General features: G+C 36.8%; 1 protein-coding gene across 3 annotated transcripts in view; it reads left to right on the top strand.

The window, feature by feature from the left end:
- Positions 1-22514, top strand: part of KAT6A (lysine acetyltransferase 6A) — a 112357-nt gene that overhangs the window by 34528 nt on the left and 55315 nt on the right. The window lies entirely within an intron of this gene.

The following is a 22514-nucleotide window of genomic DNA, read 5'->3' on the forward strand; positions in this document are numbered from 1 at the left end:
TAATTCTCTTTTACTTTCCCATAGGAAACTGATATTATTTAGCTGTCATGTTCACTCAAAGAGTATTTGGGTTTTCTGATCTGCAAGCTTCTGGCCTACTGTCAGTGGAAGGTTGTTTGAGTGATTTTTGGCTAATGTAGAAAAATGTTCCTAGATAAATTCATACTTTCTTGCCATTTTGCCCCATAGATAGTTATAGTACACATTTAAGAATAGGTTGGAAGGATGCACTTTAAGATTAGTTTTTCAGTCTTGAATAAAGCCCACTTGAATTCTTACATTAGGGAGATAGCAGAATTTGTACACACCACAGAGTTTTGTTCTTTTAAATTCCAGTCTGGGATTGTTAGTAGGCACGTTGTGATTGAGATTAAGATCTGTGACAGTATGTAGCAAGACTAATTCCATAAAGATAAATTTATCACTGCAGAATTGGGTTTATTAGTTTTTTTCTTAGGCAGATGTGTTCTTTTTTTAAAATGAGACTTCTTTCTGTGCTTTTGGCAAGGATGCTAATTTCAGATGTTTTGAGGAAAACCAGAAAAAACTTTAAAGGTTTACAAAGAATGTAAAACGCATACGAACATGTCAGTCATCTTAGGGACACCTCATGTTACCTTTTCTATGAACACTCTTTTGTTTTGTTGCCTTTTCTGTATTTTTTTTTTTAATCTTCCTTGCTAGGTTATATACACTAGAGTAGTGCTGTATATGGTTGTTCAGTAAGAATCACAGTTACCGTGACGTTTGCTGAGATAATAGCAGTAAATATATTTAAAAATTTTATTCCTATGTAAAGTAATAACTGCTTTTTTATGTTTTAATTATGGTTTCCATTTTATTTCATTTAATCAAGTCAAACAGATCTAGTTACTGTTATCTCTGTTTTATGGAGGAAGAAAGAGCCAGTATAGGTACCTGGTATATGTTCAACAACCAGTTAAGGTAAACCCTGAGAGCATTGTATTAAAGGTGAGGGGTGATACATGATTTGAGGCACTTGATATATAAAGCAGTCATGCACAGGGTAGTATGCATATAAAGTCATACACTATAGAGTTTATGTTAAAAGTTGTTTTTCAAGGTAAAAAATTGCTGTGTAAGTATTGCTATAGTCACTTTTCATATTGCTTTATTCATCAACTTTAAAACCTTATTACTCAGTTTTAAAATGTCTTCCCTCTATATAGATTTTCTAGAATTGTGTCGATACAGTTGCCATTAGCCACATGTAGCTACTTATATAAATTACAATTTAAGAAAAACTAATGATAGGGACGCCTGGGTGGCGCAGTTGGTTGGACGACTGCCTCCGGCTCAGGGCGTGATCCTGGAGTCCCGGGATCGAGTCCCACATCAGGCTCCCAGCTCCATGAGGAGTCTGCTTCGCTCTCTGACCTTCTCCTCGCTCATGCTCTCTCTCACTGTCTCTCTCTCTCAAATAAATAAAATAGAAAAAAAAAAAATTTAAAAAAAAAAAAAAAAAAGAAAAACTAATGATAGTCACATTTCAAGTATGTGGTAACTCACATGTGGCTAGTGGTTACCATATTGGACAGCACAGATAACATTTTTATCCCTACAGAAAGTTCTCTTAACCAACTGAGCCACCCAGGCGTCCCCAGAAAGTTCTCTTAAAATAGCACTGTTCTTACGGACCATGTTAAAGAAAGTACTGCTTGACGACAGGTTTTATTTTTATTTATTAGGCTTTAGGATTTTTGTAGTTAAAAATGTTAGCTTTAGATTACGTATCCTAATGAGAGGAGCTTTGTGATTTACTCTCTGTGGATCAAGCTTGTCATGTTCAAACTTAGCCCAATCTTTTATTAGTCTTCTGGCTCTGCATAAATCAGTCATACTGGGCTGAGCAGTAATTTGGACTAAGTAATATAAAATTTGCAAATAATGTGTTTTAGGTTGTTAGTGCTTAGTATCTTTTAAGCCTTAATGCTTAATATCATTTTCCTTATCAATAGAATGAGGATAATGAGATAATGACTACATGGAATTTGGATTAATTGATTGGGGTTTATGTTGAATTCTAATGAACCTTTTAGCCCCAGCAGAACTCTGCTCTCTTTGAAGTTATCTCAGCTTCACCTGTCCTCCTTTAGACTCTAAGCCCTTAAAGTCAGGACTCACAGAGCAGTTGACACACTTATTAAGTAGCTTCTCTGGGCCAGTCACTGTGTTACCATTGTTTGCTAATTCATTTTTGACTACCCTTAAATAGATTATAAGCTCCTTGAAAGTAGGAAACCCCACTTTTTAAAAAATTTAAATACCTGTAGTTGTAGAAATTAAGAAAAAAGACACTTTAGAGATAATCATGTCAGATATTTTCATTTTACCAATGAAGAACCATGACAGGTTAAGTTACTTGCCCATCGTTGGGGAACTAGGACTAGAGAATCTGGATAGCCTTCTATCAAGCCACCTCCTTAATGAGTTCATTGTTAAATTTAATTTTAAGGAAGTGCTAAGCATACTGTTGCCTGAAGACTATATTTTGTGTGTGTAAACTACCTCAGTGTAGAACAAAGTTGTTTGTAACTTCTGATTTTGGGGCACCTGGGTGGCTCAGCCATTAAGTGTCTACCTTTGGCTCAGGTCATGATCCCAGGGTCAAGCCCCGCAATGGGCTCCCTGTTCTGCGGGAAGCCTGCTTCTTCCTCTCCCACTCCCCCTGTTTGTGTTTCTTCTCTCCTTGTTTCTCTGTCAAATGAATAAGATCTTAAAAAAAAAAAAACCCTCCTGATTTCAACACACGATATTTCCTGTTTGTTTCTTAGGACACATTCTTAGGGGGCAGATTGTATGCTATTTTTGGAGATGCAGCATTTTGATCTTGAAAAAGCATTTTGGTTTTTAGACTAGAGAAGATTGAGGAATAGATTGAGTGGTTTCTCAGGTTAAATAAATGCTCAGGGTCTGTATTTTCATGTATTGCATTTGGTAATAGTAACTTATATAATATGTCATGGGGTTAGAATGTCCATTTATAGAAACTGCTAGTTTTGACTATTTCTATGAGCTATGAATTTTAATCTCTATTTTTATATTCCAGTTACAGTTTCGGTTTCAGTATTACTATTGTGTATGTACATACAGGAGTGCTAAGAATAGCAAACTGTCCTACTACAGACAAGATTTACGTTTCTTAGGTACCTAAACTGTTTCTTAAAATTCATTTTCGTTCCATATACTTATTGGTAAAGCGTCATCAGGTATTCATAAGGTAATTGTTAATTGACAGGATACTTTTGCTTCTCAGGAGTATTATTGGTTTGTTTCTGTGGTAGCATATGCTTGTAGTTGGGATGGACCAGACCAACTCAGTCTTTTTTGAAGAATACTGGTTGTTTCCCCACGGGATTAGAATACCTTCCTGCCTCCGTCCTTCCCCCAAGAACTGAAATCAATTTCAGAAGGGAGTCTCTGCTTGTGAATCAAGACTTTAATTATAGGCTTTCTTGTTTCGAAAGGCAGTTTCCTTTTTCTGCAGTTGTTCTTTGGGTGGAGTGCATGTGCGCACGCGCACGTGTGTGTTTGTGTGTGTGTGTGTGTGCATGCGCGCGTGCGCCTGCTTGTAGCATTTGGATCTGTGCAGCACGTTGGCTTTCTAGACATCCTTTGTATAGTAACAGCATGTGCGGAGGGGCTGGCAGCCCGTAAAACAGTTTTTTCTCTTCTTCCCCCTCCTCTCAACCTCACTCCCTCCCTAGATCTGGTGACATTACATAGATAAATGTGCTGGCTAGGAAAACAGCAGAAGGAATTGAATGTCTGCCAAAAATTTGCAGCATGAAACCAAACCAGCCTCGCTTTCCTGATCTCTTATTGTGTGTGCGCAGGCTACACTTGTCAGGGCTTTCCTTGTTGAGCGTTACGTCACTGTGTTCTCCACCCTCATTATACTGTCTTTTCTTTTGAAAAGCTACTGTCCTCAGGCTTCAAACTTGTTAAACACTTAAGGCTTTATTTATACTGTTATGGTGGTAGTACTGAAGATGAAATATATTTAAGTCTCAAAGAGAAATTTTAATTTGATGTAATATCGACTTAGGGTGTATGTGTATACATGTGCATGTATGTGTTTCTGGGCAGTATTAGGATAGTGTGGAGAAGATAAGGTACTGGTAACTACCTGAAATTATTACATTGCTTTTAAAAAATCTTTCAGGAAGAGACATTTTCTCAAAGGACTTTGAAGATAGCTTAGAGAGGTATTGATTTTTAACTTAATCAGCATTGCAAATAGACATTTCTAGAACAAAAGTGATTTCATTTATTTAATGTATGTTGAATTAAAGAAGATAATATGAGATCTTTAAATTTGGAGTTCTTATTTTCAAGACTGCTGATAATGTTGAGTTTCTAGACAATATCTGATTTCAGAGAAAAAAATTACTTTCTATTCTTTGATTTGGTGAGACTGCTTAAATCCAGGTCTAAAGAAAAGGTGTTGGCTATTAATTAAAGCTTTATATAGCTCTTAAAAAAATAAGATGGCATCCTACTTCCTTTTTTCTGAATCCTTTAGACTTATAGTTTAGCAGAACATAAATTTGAATAAGCTCATTTGGTTGCCTTTAACTACAGTATTCTCATTGCATTTGTTCCTTATCGTGTGCTACTCTGTATTGCAGTGTATTTTTAATGCATATGTTTTATTTTTACAATTAGGATGTAAGACCCAGCAGCAGGGAACCAGTTTTTGTTGCATCTTGTTCTCTGGCATCTGACTCAGTGTCCTTATGTATAAGAGATAGTATGGATAATTATATGTGGAGATAATATTGAGGATGAGAGTAGGGTGAGGTGATTTCATTAGCTGACTTAGTCATCTAGGGCTTAAAAACAGAATACCATAGACTGGGTGGCTTAAAAAAATAAGGATTTTTTTTCTTCTCACAGTTCTGGAGGCTGGAAGTCTAAGGTCAGAGTACTAGCATGATTGATTTCTCCTGAGCCATCTCTTCTTGTTTTGTAGCTGGCTACCTTTTTGCTGTGTTTCATATGACCTTTTCTCTGGGCACATAAATGCATGCCGCTGTCCCCCCTTTCCTTCTCTTGTATTATACCAGAACTCTTAAGATTAGGGCCCCCACCCTTGGGACCTCACTTAAACTTAATTATTCCTTAAAAGACCTGTCTCCAGATACAGTCACATTAAGGGTTAGGGCTTCAGCCCAAGAATTCTGGGGTGGGCGGAGGGGGGGGGATAGAGTTCAGTCCATAACACTGCCCTGAATATAGAGATGCCAAATAATTGAACTATCAGATAACATATCAGTCATGTTATAGTAAGGAGAAGAGAAAGTATGAGAGAGTGTAGTCCAGGGAATTGATAAAGCAGAGGTTGAGAGAAGTGACAAACAAATGGGAACACTGAAGTGACACAGGTAGTAACTTCCTTAAGCAGCTACCACCTCTAGAGCTGGAGGGAAAAAAGAAGGAGACTGGGGTTATTAGAACCTAGAGGCTTAGAGGAGGGGTCCCATGGAGCTTGGATTCACATTTTTTAGGAGGTCTCCCTGCTTGATTGCTATTAAAACCTTACAGAGGGGTCCCAAAGGTTGAGATGCAGGCCTCCAAAAGGATTTGTTGCTCTGCTGCTCCTGGTACTTCTGAGGGAGCATGATGAGGCTGCTTCTGGGAGAAATCCGTCTTCTGTAGGAAGCTGAAGTCTGTGAGCAACTGCTGTTGCTGGGAAAAAGGACCCATGCTAGGGTGGCACTGGCAGGAAGAGTAGAAGGGTCCATTTTTTTGTCACTTCACTTTCTTTCTTTTTCTTTTTTTTTCATATTTACTTTCTTGTATCCTTCTAGTGTTCCCTGTCGGTGGAGCCTAATGGAAAGGTGGCTGACAGAGAAGAAATGACATATGCATTCTGAGCCTAGCACCACAAAACAGAGTAAGGGCAAGCTTGGAATTGAAACAACAGCTTCATAGCTGGCACAGATATTATTGTTGGGAGTACAGCCTTAGAGAGGCAATATGTATCAAAAGTCTTAGAAATGTGTAAATCTTTTGATCGAGCAATTCCAGTTCAAGAAATACATCCTAAGGAAATATTCCAAAAAGTGAGCAAAGATGTATGTACAGGGGTGTTTGATTACAGTATTCAGTGTGATAAAAAGTTAGAAGTATTGAATATTTATCAATATGGGATTGGCTAAATATCTTACAACAGGTAGTGAAATGTTATATGGCCATTAGATGATGCTGACTTGGATTTGTTGATGCGGAAATAAATTTAACAAATGTAGTTTGGACCTACTTTGTGTTTTGTTTTGATTTTGAACTGTATGTAGGAAAAGCTGAGAACTGGGGCACCTGGGAGGCTCGGTCACTAAGCATCTGCCGTCAGGTTAGGTCACGATCACAGGGTCCTTGGATGGAGCCCTGCTTTGGGCTCCCTGCTTGATGGGAAGCCAGCTTCTCCCTCTTCCACTGCCCCTGCTTATGTTTCCTCTCTCTTGTCTCTCTCAAATAAATAAAAAAAATAAAATTAAAAAAAGAAAGAAAGAAAAGCTGAGGACAGTATACCTAAGAAGACAGCACAGTCCTAGGTGGAGGAGTACGGGCTTTGGAGTCAGACAGCATAGGGTTAGTAAGTAGGTTCCACTACTTTTTATGATCTTGGGTAAATTAGTCTTCCTGGGCATCTGTTTTCTCATCTGGTGATAATAGTACATAACCCATAGGACAGTTGTTAGGTCTAAAAGTGTTAATATTTGTAAAGCATGTATAACTGCTTCAACTGCTTCTTAATGTTAGTTGTGTTATAGGGGAGGAAGAGAAAGCTTAGGAGAGGAGTTTACTGTCTTTTTTCCCTTCCTTTTCTTTTCTTTTTCTTTCTTTCTTTTTTTTAATGGGGTCCACACCCAGCATGAAGCCCAATGTGGGGCTGGAGCTGGAACTCATGATCCTGAGATTGAGACCTAAGCTGAGATCAAGAGTTGGAACTCAACCGACTGAGCCACCCAGGCATCCCTGATTATCTAATTTTTAAAGAGAGAATATCATGATTTTATAATTAGGATAACTAGTAAAGCTTTTCTCTTATAACTGAAAACGTTGAAGCTGGCAAAGATGCAGTACGTATTCTTGGCTTACTTCTTGAAGTCCTAGAACTAACTTCAGGATGCTTTATAGGTAGGATAGCACTTGCCACTGCAGCCTCGATGCAGCTGACAGCTGAGGCTTGTCTTTTGACAAGCTCCTTTATTCTTGTGGGGAAACATCATTTTTTTCTCAGGTCCCTACAAATGCTCAGGGACTTGAATTATTATAGTGCTTCTGACTAGGTTCCTGAGGCCTCCATCTTACTTTTGCCTTGGTTCCTTGGGTAGGTTCCTTCTGCTCTGCTTAGAACCAAACTACTGCTATGCTGTTCTTTGAAGAAGGTAGGAGAACCTCTGGTCAGTTTTGTATATGTAAGTTTAAATTCTGCTGCCCCATATTGTTAGTAAATAGTAATCACTGTTTACCAGTAATGTAAACTCAACACTCTCCATCTATAGTCTGTCTGTCTTTCTTTTTTAAAATGAATTTATCTGTAGGTTGTTTACTTCGGCATCACATATACCGAAATTGAGTAACTGAGTTGAAACTGTTTAGTGTATTGGACTTAGGGTACCTGACTTTGAGTAACTTCAGTCACTTTTACTGGCCATTATAGCTTTTTTTTTAAAAAGATTTTTCTTTATTAATTTAAAGAGGGAGCTCAGGCAGGGGGAGTAGCAGGCAGAGGGAGAGGGAGAAGCAGGCTCCCTGCTGAACAGGGAGCCCCAATGTGGGGCTCAATCCCAGGACCCTGGAATCGTGATCTGAGCTGAAGGTAGACGCTTAACTGACTTAGCCACCCAGGCACCTCATTATGGCTTTTGAAATGATTTTTATCTTTGGTAAAATTAGTGTACAGTTGACCATTGAACACAGGTTTCAGCTGTGCAGATCCACTTATATGTGATTTTTTGACAAATATAGTATGGTTGTATAAACATTTTCTTTTCCTTACGATTTTCCTTTTTTTTTTTTAAGATTTTATTTTTAAGTAATCTCTACATGTAGCATGGGGCTCAAACTCCCAACCCTGAGATCAGGAGTCACCTGCTCCACTGACTGAGCAGCCAGACATCTCTGCTTGTGGTTTTCTTAATAAGATTTTCTTTTCTTTAGCTTATTTTATTGTAAGAATACAGTATACAATATAGATACACAAAATACGTGTTAATTGACTGTTCATGTTATTGGAGAGACTTCCAGTCAATACTGGGCTATTAGTAATTAAGGTTTTGGGGAATCAAAAGTTACACACAGATTTTTGACTTGGGAAGGGGGGGGTCAGTGCCCCTAACTCCCACATTCAAGGGTCAAATGTCTAATGTTTTTTGAAGATCCCTTCTAGTTCCAAACACCATGATTCTGATAGTAGCAGAACACTGCATATACTATCAGATATGTATAAGTTACTATTTTTGATAGGTCTTAAAGAAAATAATGCTGTATGCCAATTTGTTCAACCAGTTACTTATTTTAGACCAAAGTTTGGCCAGAATAAATGCGTACGGTTGTAGTTTCCTAAAAATGTAGTGAATGGGAAAGTCTTGTTGAACATTTTGCTGCTTCTAAACCATCACTTTTATGTATCTTATATATATTTATATTTTATGTATTTTAAGCATATATAGCGTGGCTAGGTTATGGATAGTGGGGAGGGTGTGGGCTATGGTGAGTGCTGTGAAATATGTAAGCCTGATGATTCACATACCTGTACCCCTGGAGCAAATAATACATTATATATTAATAAAAGTAATTAAAATGTTGCAGTGGTTCCTTAACAAAGATAAGCTTTAAAGGAGAGATAAAATTTTGAAAGGGGATATAAGAAATCAGCATTTATTAGATGCTTTTTACACTTGAATCACACTCCCATAACTTTATCCTATTTAATCTTTATGGTAAGTTAAAAAGAAAGGTAGGTATGTTGTACCATTCTACACCAAAGAGGCTAACTAACTTGGGCAAAGCGAAGCCATTAAGTGGCGGAACTTATTCTGTCTCTGAGCTCTGCAGAGTTGATTCCTAGTGGCAGGGATACAAAGGACTTTGAGGGACAGGGTAAAACCTAGAGAAAAAGCGTAAAATGTGATCTCTCAAGACAAGTGAATAGATTGGGAGTAGAGAAAGATAGTGTGAGAAAAGTAGTTTGGTATATATGATGGAAGTAATTGAACACCAAGCTATAGGAGTTGGCATTTAGGATATATGCTGTGTAAGTTTTGAGCCAGGATGGTAGCTAGATTTTAAAAACAGTATTTTATGGTGATTAATCTGAAAGCAATGTGCAAGGAAAAAAATCAGAGACTACAGTGAGTCAGTCCTTGTAGGAGATTGCATATGGTGATGTGACTCTGAATTAGGAAAGAGCCATAGGGGATATAAAACAAACTAAAATAGAAAGTAAAGGACCACAAAGGAAAGGAGAAGCAGTAATAACTTGGCAGTATGTTATTTGGATGAATAAAGAGAATGATCCATCACTGACAAACGAAGTGGAGCTTTCAAAGAACTGATGAATATGTGAAAGAAAGAACTCTGCAGTTTCTTAGCATAGAAATTAAACTCAGCAAATATGCACATTGTTATTTTTTATGTCACCCCTGATTAGGAAAAAGAAAATTGTTATAGTATCTTGATAGATGACTGCTTTCTCATTTAAATTTACAGTGGACTGTATACATGGTAAAAGTGTAAGCTGAAATTGATCATTACTGATCTAATTATATCACTAATAATCTCATTGTGTCTAATTGTACAAGTCATTGAATGAACTCATCAAAATAAAAATTCAATTTAGTACCTCTACTAAAACTTTGTAATGGCTAATGGTTATGTTGGACCTGATTAGAATTATACAGGGTTACCTTATTATAGACTATTAATAATAGAAAATAGACTCTTTTCCAGGCCACTCATATTGTTTTAATATTATATGTATTTTGCAACTATATACTTTTGAGGAAAAGATGATTTAAAAAATGTTTAATAAGCAACCATGAAGTGTTTGATCGTGTATGGAATGCTGACAAATTTGGAGAGATTAAATCCTACCCAAGGACAGAGCCTGTGAAGATTATTGCATCTTGGAGGAGAAGCTTTGAGTAAGAATTGATAAACCTTTTTAGAGCTAAGCATGATTTTGTTGTATTTCAAGTTCAGTAAATGCTTATTTAGTATATACAGTGTACAAGGTGTACTTAAGAGGTCTAGGGTGATTTCTGCTTTCTTAGTACTGTCTTTTGGAAAAGATCAAGAAAAACTAAATTCTAAACTGCCAGAAAGGATTTGGGAGGAGCAGGAAGAGTTCATGCAAGGCCATTATTAGTGAAAGCATGAACTAGATAAAACCGAGAGGAGGGCTTGCCGAAGAGAACACTGTATTAGGATATTCAGCCTTCCCAACATAGTACAAGTACCTTCTAACAAACCATTCGTTTCCTAAAGTGAGTTAGTTCAACGCGCCTGTTTGTTTGCCTTATTGTGTCAGAAAAAAGTACTTGTGCAGATACCTTCTCAAAACTTACTTTTAAATTTTTTGGTGTGTAAGGGGGTAATGTGAATAGTATTCAATTGTTTCCTAATAATTTTGCGTGGATTTTATTTTGTATTTACTGACATTTGTAAGTGCTTTGAAAATATTAGTACTGCTGCTTTTTTATCTTAATCACATTTTTATGTTCTGTTAACAATGCTTAACAAATATCTACCAGATTTCTTATGCTTTGGATGGTATTTTGATAACCTCCTAATAATTTGTTTTCCTTGTGCTCAGCCATTGAACATCATTTTGATTTCTTCCACTATATCATGTCTAAGAATAATTTTCTCCTTTCTAACCTCCTCTTTATCCTTTGGGTATTTATTATGTACAATAGAGCCATTATTGTAGCTTTATTATACATAATAGAGTATTTCAGCAGTAGATATTATCAACTAGTAAATGATATCTCAGCTGAAAATTATTAACGTTACAAGTTCTGTGAAATAAATATCCATTGAAAAAAATTAACTTGGCAGTTAAATTTACTTTACTTGATTGTAATGTGGGAGAATTAAGGGGGAGGATAAACAAATACCTTGGAACCACTAGAAGAATTCAAAGGTAGGCGAGGTGGTAGATTAAAAAAAAGCAAGGAAGTGAGTTAGGTGGGTAGATTTGAGAGGAGCTTTTGTTGTTTCATGCAGGGTAACATGGCTGGATCAGATACATAGCAGTCAGAAAGAGGTTTTAGTTTATGACTGAGCAGTGCTTGATAGATATAGATTTTAATTGTTAGACTTATAAGAAAAATATTAAGGTATAAGGGTGAGCTGGTTTTATATAATGAGATTAAAAGATGAAACCAACTTCAATGTGGGAGCAGTGAGAATAAAATGGCTAACATTTAAATTCAGTAGCCAGAATTTGTGATTAGTAATTAAAACTTTTTTCATTTGAGGGGGATTGAAGCTGTATTGCTAAGTCTGATTAATTATTATAGTCAGGGTTAACATAATAAAGGGTTCCACAGGAACAGTTAAAAGATAGAGGTTTTTAAGATGAAGACAAATTAGAAGTAGTTGCTTCTCACTGTGTGAGTTTTGACCTGTTACTTAAATCATGTGATCTGTGAGACTGAAACATACCACTTAATTTTTTTATACTACTTAATTTTTTAGTTCAATTTTTAAAAATTGTAAAAATAACAGAATTTACCATGCTAAACACTTTTCAGTGTATAATTCAGTGGCATTATATATATCACAGTGCTTTGAAACCATTACCACTATCCATTCCCAGAATTTTATCATCTCAGAGTCTGTACTCCTTAAGCAGTAACTTACCCATTCTTCCCTTTCTTCCAGCTTCTGGTAACCTCTGTTCTACATTCAGCCTGTATGCATTTAACTACTTGTAAAAAATCAAAATCAAGATTTTGATTTAAAAAAAATGAGTTGCAGTAATTATAGATGATATGTTTTTAATAATGTTTTTATAATTTTTTTAAAGGCTTTATTCATCTATTTGAAAGACAGAGATCACAAGTCGGCAGAGAGGCAGGCAGAGAGAGAGAGGGGGGTTGGGGGGAAGCAGGCTCCCTGCAGAGCAGAGAGTCAGACATGGGGCTTGATCCCAGAACCCTGGGATCTGACCTGAGCCAAAGGCAGAGGCTTTAACCCACTGAGCCACCCAGGCACCCCTGTTTTTATAATTCTTTATAGAATTTTATATGTATATATGCATATGTATGAAGTCTAAGGAAGAACGATGTGACCATTATTGTTTAGTGCATCTTTGGATGTTATAGGGAGTCTTATGTGAGTTATATACTTTCATACTCTTAATATTAGCTATGTTAATTTGTCTTAGTAATTTCCAGTGGCCATAAAACTTGAGAAAATTTGTAGCTTTTAAGAAATCACACATCTTTATTGGCTGATAGCTTATGAAATGATTTCTTAGAGGTTCCTGAAGTCGTAAATCTAAGTTTATATGTGCATTTTTTTTTCCCTTGAAAATTCTGGTGGTCATAAATTCTAGAACTACTCAGTTCAGTCTGGAGAAAACTAGATAATTACATAGAACAACACAGATTCTTTTTTTTTTTTTAAACAGATTCTTGACTATTCTTTATGTCAGTGTTCAAGAACAGAGACAAGAAGATAGATTTGAGTTCCTCAGAAGATATTAGAAAGTGGAGACAGTAACAAGTGGATAATGGTTTCAAAAAAATTAAAGACAAGTCTTTGGGGAAAATGAAAGTTGGACTTTCAGATTGGAATGCCTTAGATGATACAGAAATTTTTAAGATAGTCTAAATGATTGTGTCTAAAAATTATTTTTTTCATAGTATAAATTTCATAGGAGAGAGATCATTGGGCAAAATTTTTTTGCTGTTTTTGGTTTTAAAAGCTATTTTCAAAAGCTCAAGTCAAATGCTACTCCACTGCTGTTTATTTAGAGTATCTCCTATGTATTTGCCTCAATGCTGCCATCTGGTGATTATTATGAAGATCTCAGCAGGGTGCTTAAGGCACCCTCAGGCAACAGATGACAAAAGGTGCAGTCTAAGTGCCTGCTACCACAAGTCTCGCCCCCTACTTTGGAGAAATTGAATGGAAGTGGGTTGCTGTGGCAGAAATTTTAAATTTAGTTATTGAGTCCATGAAATTACTTTGTGAGATTGCTTTGTGAACAGAGCATTTATATATTACTAAGATGCACACATCTTTATCAGGCTCCTGCAAACTCATTGCTCTAAGATAGTATTTTTATTATTATTTCTGGTTCTACAGGGTAGTTTAATTAAGGTATTGAGCACTTATTGGATGCATACTGTATGTTAGGCACTATTCTTACTGGGTTAGGACCATATAAATACACAATTACCTCTCTGACCCATCTTCTGTTGCTCTCTCCCTCTTACATTCTACACTAGCTAGAATAACTAACTAATAATAATACTAATAATAATTATAACTAACTAGTTAGGTTAGTACTATTCACGGTACTGGGAATACAGACCTCAACAAACAGTTGGAAATGAACCTTATAGAGTTTATATTTAGTGGGAATCAGAGCACACAATATGTTAATTAGTGAAAAGGGTTAAGGGGAAGAAATAAAGCAAAGAAGGGGGATATAAATTCTTGTCATTGGCAAATTGTTTTGAAATGTTCGATGCAGTGGTCAAAGAAAGCCTTGCTAATGCTGAGAAAGGGACTTTTGATTAAAGATTGGAAGCATCTAGGGAAGAGCATTGCAGAGAGATGGTAAGCAAATGCAAAGGCCCTGTGATTGGAACGTGTGACTTGTTCTATCTAGCAAGGAAGCCAGTGTAGAATGTAAGAGGGAGAGAGCTGTAGAAGATGGGTCAGAGAGGTAATTGGCTATTTATATGTGGGGGTGCAGATCACATGGGGCCTTGTAGTTCATTTGGCGTTGAATGTAGGGTGAAAACCACTGGACTGCATGGAGGATTTGGGGCAGCCCAGTGACGTGCTCTGATTTACCTTTTTTTTTTTTTTTTTTTTTTTTTAAAGATTTTATTTATTTATTTGACAGAGAGAGATCACAAGTAGGCAGAAAGGCAGGCAGAGAGAGAGGAGGAAGCAGGCTCCCTGCTGAGCAGAGAGCCCGATGCGGGACTCGATCCCAGGACCCTGAGATCATGACCTGAGCCGAAGGCAGCGGCTTAACCCACTGAGCCACCCAGGCGCCCCTCTGATTTACCTTTTAACAGGTTTACTCTTGCTCCTGTGTTTAATGGTGTGTAAAGTCGTTTGCTACAAACTTTTTTTCTTGTTTATTAGCTGTAGGAACAGGTTCACTTTATATAGATAGGAAAACAGTAAGCTATAAGACTATGCTTGGACAGGACTGGAACAGTGGTTATATGGCATGTTGTATATCTCTACACAGGTTTTTAAAAACTGTATTCGTAAGTTACCAGTTGTTATTATATCTCTGTGATAGAGGAAAATTGAAACCAGCTTGTAGAGTTTCACTTGGAAAATGTTAATGAAAGTCTCTTCACTGCCCTAGAATCACCCTAGTACATTTCAGGTTCAAATCTTAGAGTGAACCCAATGTAGTTTTAGCCCTTTCTGACTTACTGTCCTGCTCATTAATATTTTGGGAATAAAAATGATCTGGAGTTGGAATTTTTTATGCACCTTACAGAATTTAGGCGCATTCTTTTCTTTTTTTTTTTTAATAAATTTTTTAATTTTTTATAAACATATATTTTTATCCCCAGGGGTACAGGTCTGTGAATCGCCAGGTTTACATACTTCACAGCACTCACCAAAGCACATACCCTCCCCATGTCCATAACCCCACCCCCCTTCTCCTAACCCTCCTCCCCCAGCAACCCTCAGTTTGTTTTGTGAGATTAAGAGTCACTTATGGTCATTGGGGAGGGTATGTGCTTTGGTGAGTGCTGTGAAGTGTGTAAACCTGGCGATTCACAGACCTGTACCCCTGGGGATAAAAATATATGTTTATAAACAATAAAAAATTTTAAAAAAAGGAAAAAAAAAGTCACTTATGGTTTGTCTCCCTCCCAATCCCATCTTGTTTCATTTATTCTTCTAGAATTTAGGCACATTCTAAAACAAATCACACAATTACTGATTAGGTGTGCTGTTTGATCGGAGAAGAACTCAAAGGTTTGTACTGTAAGCTAGATGATTTATTTAAGTCACTTTTTTGGTTTGTAATCTTATCAGCTAAAATGACTAATCCTCGGAGTATTATTATTCTTTCCCAAATTGCACTTTAAAAAATACCCTGAAATTATCAATATATAATTATTGCTAGTAGTAGTATTTTTCTGTGGATTCATTTTTGTTTTGGTAGCTGAAAAATTTATCATTTTTGTGCTTGGTTCTATGATGCCAAAGAGTAAACATCTTCAGTGTGAAATGTTTAGGTTAAGGACGTTATAGTTGTGGTGCCCTATGTTACTGAAAACTTCCTATGTAATTTGTGTCTGTTTGAATTAAAGTCTATATTTGACTTAAAATATATTTTTTCAGCCTGATTTTCACTCTGTAACTATCAATACTGAATCACTAAATGATACCTGAAACTAGGATTACACATTGTATGTTAACTATCTGAAATTTAAATAAAAACGTAAAAAAAATCAATACTGTTAAAACTTAGGTAAGGTTAAAAAAAATTAGGTAAGGTTGTCATTAGCATGTTGTTTTATATAGTGGGTAGGCAAGGTCTAATCGGACTGTGGTCATTTGGTAAGTATCATAATAATTGAATTAGACTGTCTACACAGCTCTAAGTGAGGAGGCAGCCAGTTTGTGTAAATTGGCTTTCTCCCCTCACCAGCTTCAATGAACAGCTTTAAATGACCTTAGTTGTTTTGTTTTGGAATAGAAAAAAATCTGGCGATATGAAGCATTGATTGTATGTAGAAATATTAACAGCAGTAATGTTACAGAGAATATATGGGAATATATAGGGAGAGTTTTGCTAAGGATTTCTTAGGTATGATTTTAAATAACATTTTCTGCCATTGGGAACTTTATTTTAGTTCCAGGCGATAAGGATGCATATTTGGAAGACGATTACTACATAGTTTTAATTTTTGAAGACTGCATTTCTTATGCTGGAGAATAACAATAATTTGTTTTTCAGACTTTCTCTTTTCTTCATTTTGTATGTTGGCTTCCTTAAGTGTGATCTGATCTATCCCTGAAAGTAGCAGTAGATTAAGCAAGCACTTGCTGTTACTAATGTATGTTATTTATGGTAACTGAGTTTGAATTGTAATACAGTCCTGTTCTGCCCTTTAGTAGCAGCAGCAGCAGCAGCTGCTAGATACTAGGTCTTGTTTTTTTGTTTTTTAAGATTTTATTTACTTGACAGAGCACAAGCAAAGGGAGTGTCAGGGAAAGGGAGAAGCGGGCTCCCACCCAGCAGGAGGGCTCATCCCAGAACCCCAAGGTCATGACCTGAGCTGAAGGCAGATGCTTAATTGACTGAGCCACCACTGAGGCCCTGCCTTTTAGTTTCTTACTATAATGTAGGCTTCTCCATCTCCACCACAACTGCAGGTTACACAGGATTCTTTATCTGAACACAACTTGTTCCTTTTTTTTTTTTTTAAAGATTGATTTATTTATTTGAGGGGCAGAGGGAGAGAGAATTTTTTTTTTTTTAAGATTTTTATTTATTCATTTGACAGAGATCACAAGTAGGCAGAGAGGCTGGCAGTGGGGTGGTGGAGAGGCTCCCCTCTGAGCAGAGAGCCCGATGCGGGGCTCGATCCCAGGACCCTGAGATATGACCTGAGCTGAAGACAGAGGCTTTAACCTGCTGAGCCACCCAGGTGCACGCCCACCGCCCCTTTTTTTAAAGATTAGGAGAGAGAATCTTAAGCAGACTCCCCACTGAGTTTGGAGCCCAGTATCAGGCTCTGTCTCATGAGTCTGAGATCATGACCAGACGCTTAACTGACTGAGCCATCAAGGCACCACCCCAACTTGTTCCTTTTTTAGCCAGACTTCTGAAGTAATATAATGTACTTCATGTGTGTGAAAGTGGTACCACTAGTTTAGCACTAGTACATCATTACATGGAATTATGTCCATATCCTACTAGTAGAGCTGCTTTTCCATTTTCATACCCTATTTTAAAAAGAGGGTGAGGTGGGGAGAGACCAAAGAAGAGTGAAAACATTCCTTGGTCTTCACTGCCTCTAAGATGATTTTTCTTCCTTTACTGAACAAATTCTTCTGATTTGAAGTTCTTCCCATCTCCTAATACCATGATCTCTGCTTTTTTTAAAGTATGTGCTGGGTTTCTGTCATTTACCAATGTTTTCTCTAAAACTTCAGAAAAGTTTTTGTTAAGCTTTCCTATTTTGGGGCTCAGTCATCGTTTTTAATGACTTGAACACATTTATATGATTCTTCTAAAATCATGCTCTCCCAAGTTCTTGGCTGCTTAATTTATTATCTTTAATTTTACTTTTTTCTGTAGTCAGTGTAAAGTCTATGAAAGTTGGGGCTTTAGCTGCCTTTTTCGTGACTCTTCCCTCAAATTTCTATAGTAGTGCTAACTAAATATTAAAGAATTCATGCACATTTATGATTTGAAGTTTCCTTTGTTAGCTAGGACTTTATACTTTGGAAATCACAAATTCTAAAGTTTCACTGTGGACTCCAGTCTTCAGTCCTTTTACTTCCTACTGGACCTTTATTTTCAGTTTATCAGGATTCCCTTGGTACCTTAACTTCAGATACTTTTTGTAAGACTCCTTCTACTTATGATGTCCAGTCTCAACTTTGTGGCCCACCATTTTAGTTGATCCTTCTGGAACAGTGCAGCACTCTGACCTCTGTGGTAGGCTCCCCAAAACTTAACTAAACAGCCTACTGTTCATCTGAAGCCTTACCAATAACATAAACATAATTAATACATATTTTGTATGTTTTAGTATTAATATACTCTATTCTTATAATTAAGTATGCTAGAGAAACAGAAATCTTACTAAGAAAATCATAGGGAAGATAAAATACACTTGCAGTAGTATACTGTAAAAAATCTGTAAGTGGACCTGGGTAGTTTAAACTGATGTAGTTCAAAGGTTGACTGTTTGCATTTGCATTCCAGTGGACTTCACTCTTGGGTTTGTCTCCTCAATGTACAGCTCTCTGATTTTGTCAGTCCAAGGCTTCAGAGGTGGTAAGGAAAGTTGTATAACCATTTTGGTTGGAAAAACTACAAACAGAACTCTCCAATGTTAGCCGTATGGTTAAGGCTGATTGACAGTTTTATTTTCCATCACTAATTGATTCTCTTTCACTTCCACACAGAGACATCCAGATTTTTTTTGCTCTCTGTAAATACCCAAACCCATACCTATCTACTTCAGTTTAAGCAAGTAATATTGTCTTCTGTTTTAGTGAAGAGATGGAGGCCTTGACAAGTGCATTGACTTTTCTCTCTTCTGTTTTGAATTTATTCTCTGTTAATACATATTTTTTCTGATTGTTTCTTACCTGAAAAATGCGTATCCACCTTCCATTTTGATAGGAGGGTGTTTTTGTTACCTTTGTTCTTGGACCCAGTCTATCTCACCTGTCAGTTTTCTCAGTCAGCACTTTTTTGTGCTGTATATATATATCCAATTCCTGCCCCACTTTTGGCAGGTGATTTTTATTTCCTATTTTCCAGAAATAATAAGGCTGTCAGAAATAAGCACCCTCAACATTTCCCTTTCCCACCATCTCTCCTACAAAAAAAAGGCATCTACACTATCCTATACTATAAAGTCCCTTATCTTTGCTTTAAAATGCATCCTTTTTTCCAAAACCAGTGTTACCCAGTAGAACTTTCTATAATGATGGAATTGTTCTATATTTGTGCTGTCCAGTACCATAATCACTAGCCACATGTGAATGTTGAGTACTTGAAAGGTAGCTAGTGCGACGGAGGAATTACATCTGTTTTTTTTTTTTTTTTCAAATTTAAATAGCCATGTGTTTTAGTGGTCATCATATTGAGCAGTGCAGCTTTAAACCTTATTATATAATATGTTCCTGTTATTTCTTTTTTCTTGAATCTCTTTGACCATGTCTGTCTTCTCTTCCACATTTAAATAGGTTTAGTCTTTCTCATCTTAAATACCTAGAACATGTCAAAACCCATTGCCATTTTTTAAAGCTATTTTCTGTTTGCTCTCTTTCCTTTCATGGCAGTTTGTTGGTTCCTGTGAGTTTAGTTCTTACCCTGTCATTGAAAAAGGTGCACTGTTAGTGACATTTCTAATTGTTGCTTAGTTGTACAATCCAGTAGATATTTTATTTTCCCAACATTGATTGTTGGTTGCTCTCTGTGTCTCGTAATTTTTGTGTCATCACTTCCTCTTGGTTCTGTTTTCCCTCAGAACCTTTGGTTCAGGTTAGTATCTTATCTTCACTAGTTCTTTCTTGTCCCTTCCCCCTCACCCCCGATGCTTCTAAATGTTGATATTCTTCTGTCTTAGATTTTATCTCACTTCTTCACTCTCCTCCCCTTGTTCTCTGTCCGTTACTACAGCTTCACTCCTGCTTCTCACTGGGTGCTGTCAGCATGTTGCTGTCTTTTAAATCTCTCTAGCCTGTTCTTTCTTCTAAGTTCCAAACTGCAATGTCCAAGTCACTGTTGGTATTTCTTTTCAGAATATTCCAGAGGTAACATTGTCCTCCTCTATAGATGTTCATTAGTTTACGTTTGACAACTCGAATTAAAACAAGCATACAGAAGAGTGCACAGATTATAAGTATGTACCTTAAATATTATTAACTTCCTTGAAAACACCATGCAGGTCAATAAAAACAACATTACCAGCACCTCGGAAGTCCCTTTCCAATTCACTACCTCTTCTTTTCTCTCTAAAGATAACTGGGTGCCTGGGTGGCTCAGTGGGTTAGGCCACTGCCTTCGGCTCGGGTCATGATCTCAGGGTCCTGGGATTGAGTCCTGCATCGGGCTCTCTGCTCAGCAGGGAGCCTGCTTCCTCCTCTCTCTCTCTGCCTGCCTCTCTGCCTACTTGTAATCTCTCTCTGTCAAATAAATAAATAAAATCTTTAAAAAAAAAAAAGATAACTGCTGCCTCAACTTGGGGTAATGTAGAACTGTTTTTGAACTTTACACAAGTAAAATGATATACTATGTATTCTTCCATATCTGTTCTCTCATTCAGTATTTTTGTGATAGTAATACAAATTGTTGACTGTAATTTGTTTATATTCATTACAGTTCAATATTCTACTGTATGGATATAACACAATTTATCTGTGCACCCATTGCTGGTTATTTGGGTAATTTTTGTTTGAGTAAATTTTATGAATAATGCTGTTCTGATCATGTTTGTGTATGTTTTATTGTATATATGTGTGTGTACTTCATTTGATGGATATATAGCAAGGAGTGGAAGTGCTGGGTCATATGATATGCCTGTGTTTAATTTTGGTAGTTTTCAGATTAGTTTTGTCAATTTATATTCTTGTCAGCAGTGTAAGAGTTCTGTTGTTCTACTTTCTTAACAACATTACTATTGCCAGGGTTTAGAATTCTAGCCATTCTTGGAGATCTGCTTCCTTGATGGCTAATGAGGTTGAGCATCTTTTCTTATGTTCATTGGCCATTTATATATTATTCACATATTTGCTGTTTTGAAGTTTTTTTGCCTACCTTTCTATTGAATTGTCTGTCTTCTCCATACTGATATGTAAGAGTTCAGTGTATATTCTGGATATAAGCCACTTGTTAGTTAAATATGCTGTTAATAGCTTCCATTTAGTGGCTTGCCTGTTCACCGAGAGAGCTTGCTTACTTGCAGTTTCTACTCCTCAATGAAGTCTTTCCTGACTTTATTCCCCTGTTCTTTTTCATATTTCTCCCCCTTCAATTTTATTTAAATTCTAGTTGGGAAAGGATGTGGCAGTTTTTACCAGAATCACAATTATTAAGTCAACTTCCAGCTATTCATCTCTCATTTAATCTCTTGGCTGAGGAATACTGTTGATTTGCTTGTGTTGGACATTATTGATATATCATCCAACTCTCTCAGTAATCCATTTTCCTTCCCAGGCAGTTTCCTCTAACAGCCACTTCAATATTTGTTTTCTGACCTTAGGTCTCTTCTTTCTACCTGTTCTCCATGGGAGAACTCATCAACTTTGAAGGTCTTAATGCCATTTTGTAGGTATATGATTTCTAGATTTTCATTTCCAGACTAACCTTTCTCTTGAACTTCAGATCCCTGTATTGTAAAGTTGATGGACATTGCTACATGGATGCCCCATAGGTATTTTAAGCTCAGTAAGTCCCAAACTGAGCTCATTCCACTCCTCCCAAGCTGGAATTCTGTATTTTGTTTGAACAATCAGTGGGTCTCCCTGTCGAAATACCTCCAGAAGAACTTAAGTCTGGGAAACCGTCCCCTGACACACTATTCTCCTGCTTGATTCCCTCCCTCTGTTGTTCCTTGTTGTAACCCTTCCATCATGGTAGTGATGGACATTTTATCTGTGTTCTCCAGTGGACTAAAAAAATCTTGAGGACTTTATATCTCTGTCCCACATAAATGGTTGAGATTTGACTGAGAGTGCCTCCAACTAAACACACCTAACATCAAACTTCGTATTTCTTTGTTTATTTCCTGCTTTTCTTCTTGCAGATAACTTAACGGTTCAGACCATCTTTTCATTAAGTCAGTCATATATAGTTAACTCATTTTCTTCTCTCTCAACTTCCATACGTAGTCGGTTTCTAAGTCCATAGCCATTTTTTTCTGTTTCTGGTTTGTTTTTTCTTTCATCATCTTTGGTTCAGGTTAATATCATGTCTTCACCAGACTGTTGTAGTCATTGTTTAAATGTTCTACGTGTCTTTAGGTTTCCCCCCATTTTTCTTTGATATTGCTTCTGAATTTTTTTTTCAAATACAGGTGATCATCTTTTGATTCAATAGCCTTCTATTGTTCTCTTCCTGTGGGATAAAGTCCAGCTTCTTTGTAAGACATTCAGAGGCAATCTTCACAATCTGATGTATCTGCGCCCCCATAGTTATCACAGAAACCAGATCCTTTAAGCACTGGCTTTAGCAGATTGCACACCTAAGTTCGTCTTGTTTATTCTACATATACTGCCTTTCTCTTCATCCGGTGTGCTGTAGAGAAACATAGAAACCTAGGTTTCAACCCAGTTTTAACAGTTATTATCAGTTGTGCGTGGACAAACTTCTTAAGATCCCATAGCATAGTACTAGTACTTAATATGTGTTATCTTCTTCTTTCAATCCTTCTCCAAATCACAACTGACATTTCTTTCTCATTTTTGTACAGAGCATTTCCTGTTTGCCTCTTTAGCACCTAGCGTCCATCACTTTATGTGGTGCTTATTTATGCACATTCGTCACTTCTCCTTTGTGACATCACGTTTTAAGG

The sequence above is a fragment of the Neovison vison genome, chromosome 11, assembly GCF_020171115.1.
Source record: "Neovison vison isolate M4711 chromosome 11, ASM_NN_V1, whole genome shotgun sequence".
Classification (NCBI taxonomy): domain Eukaryota; kingdom Metazoa; phylum Chordata; class Mammalia; order Carnivora; family Mustelidae; genus Neogale; species Neogale vison.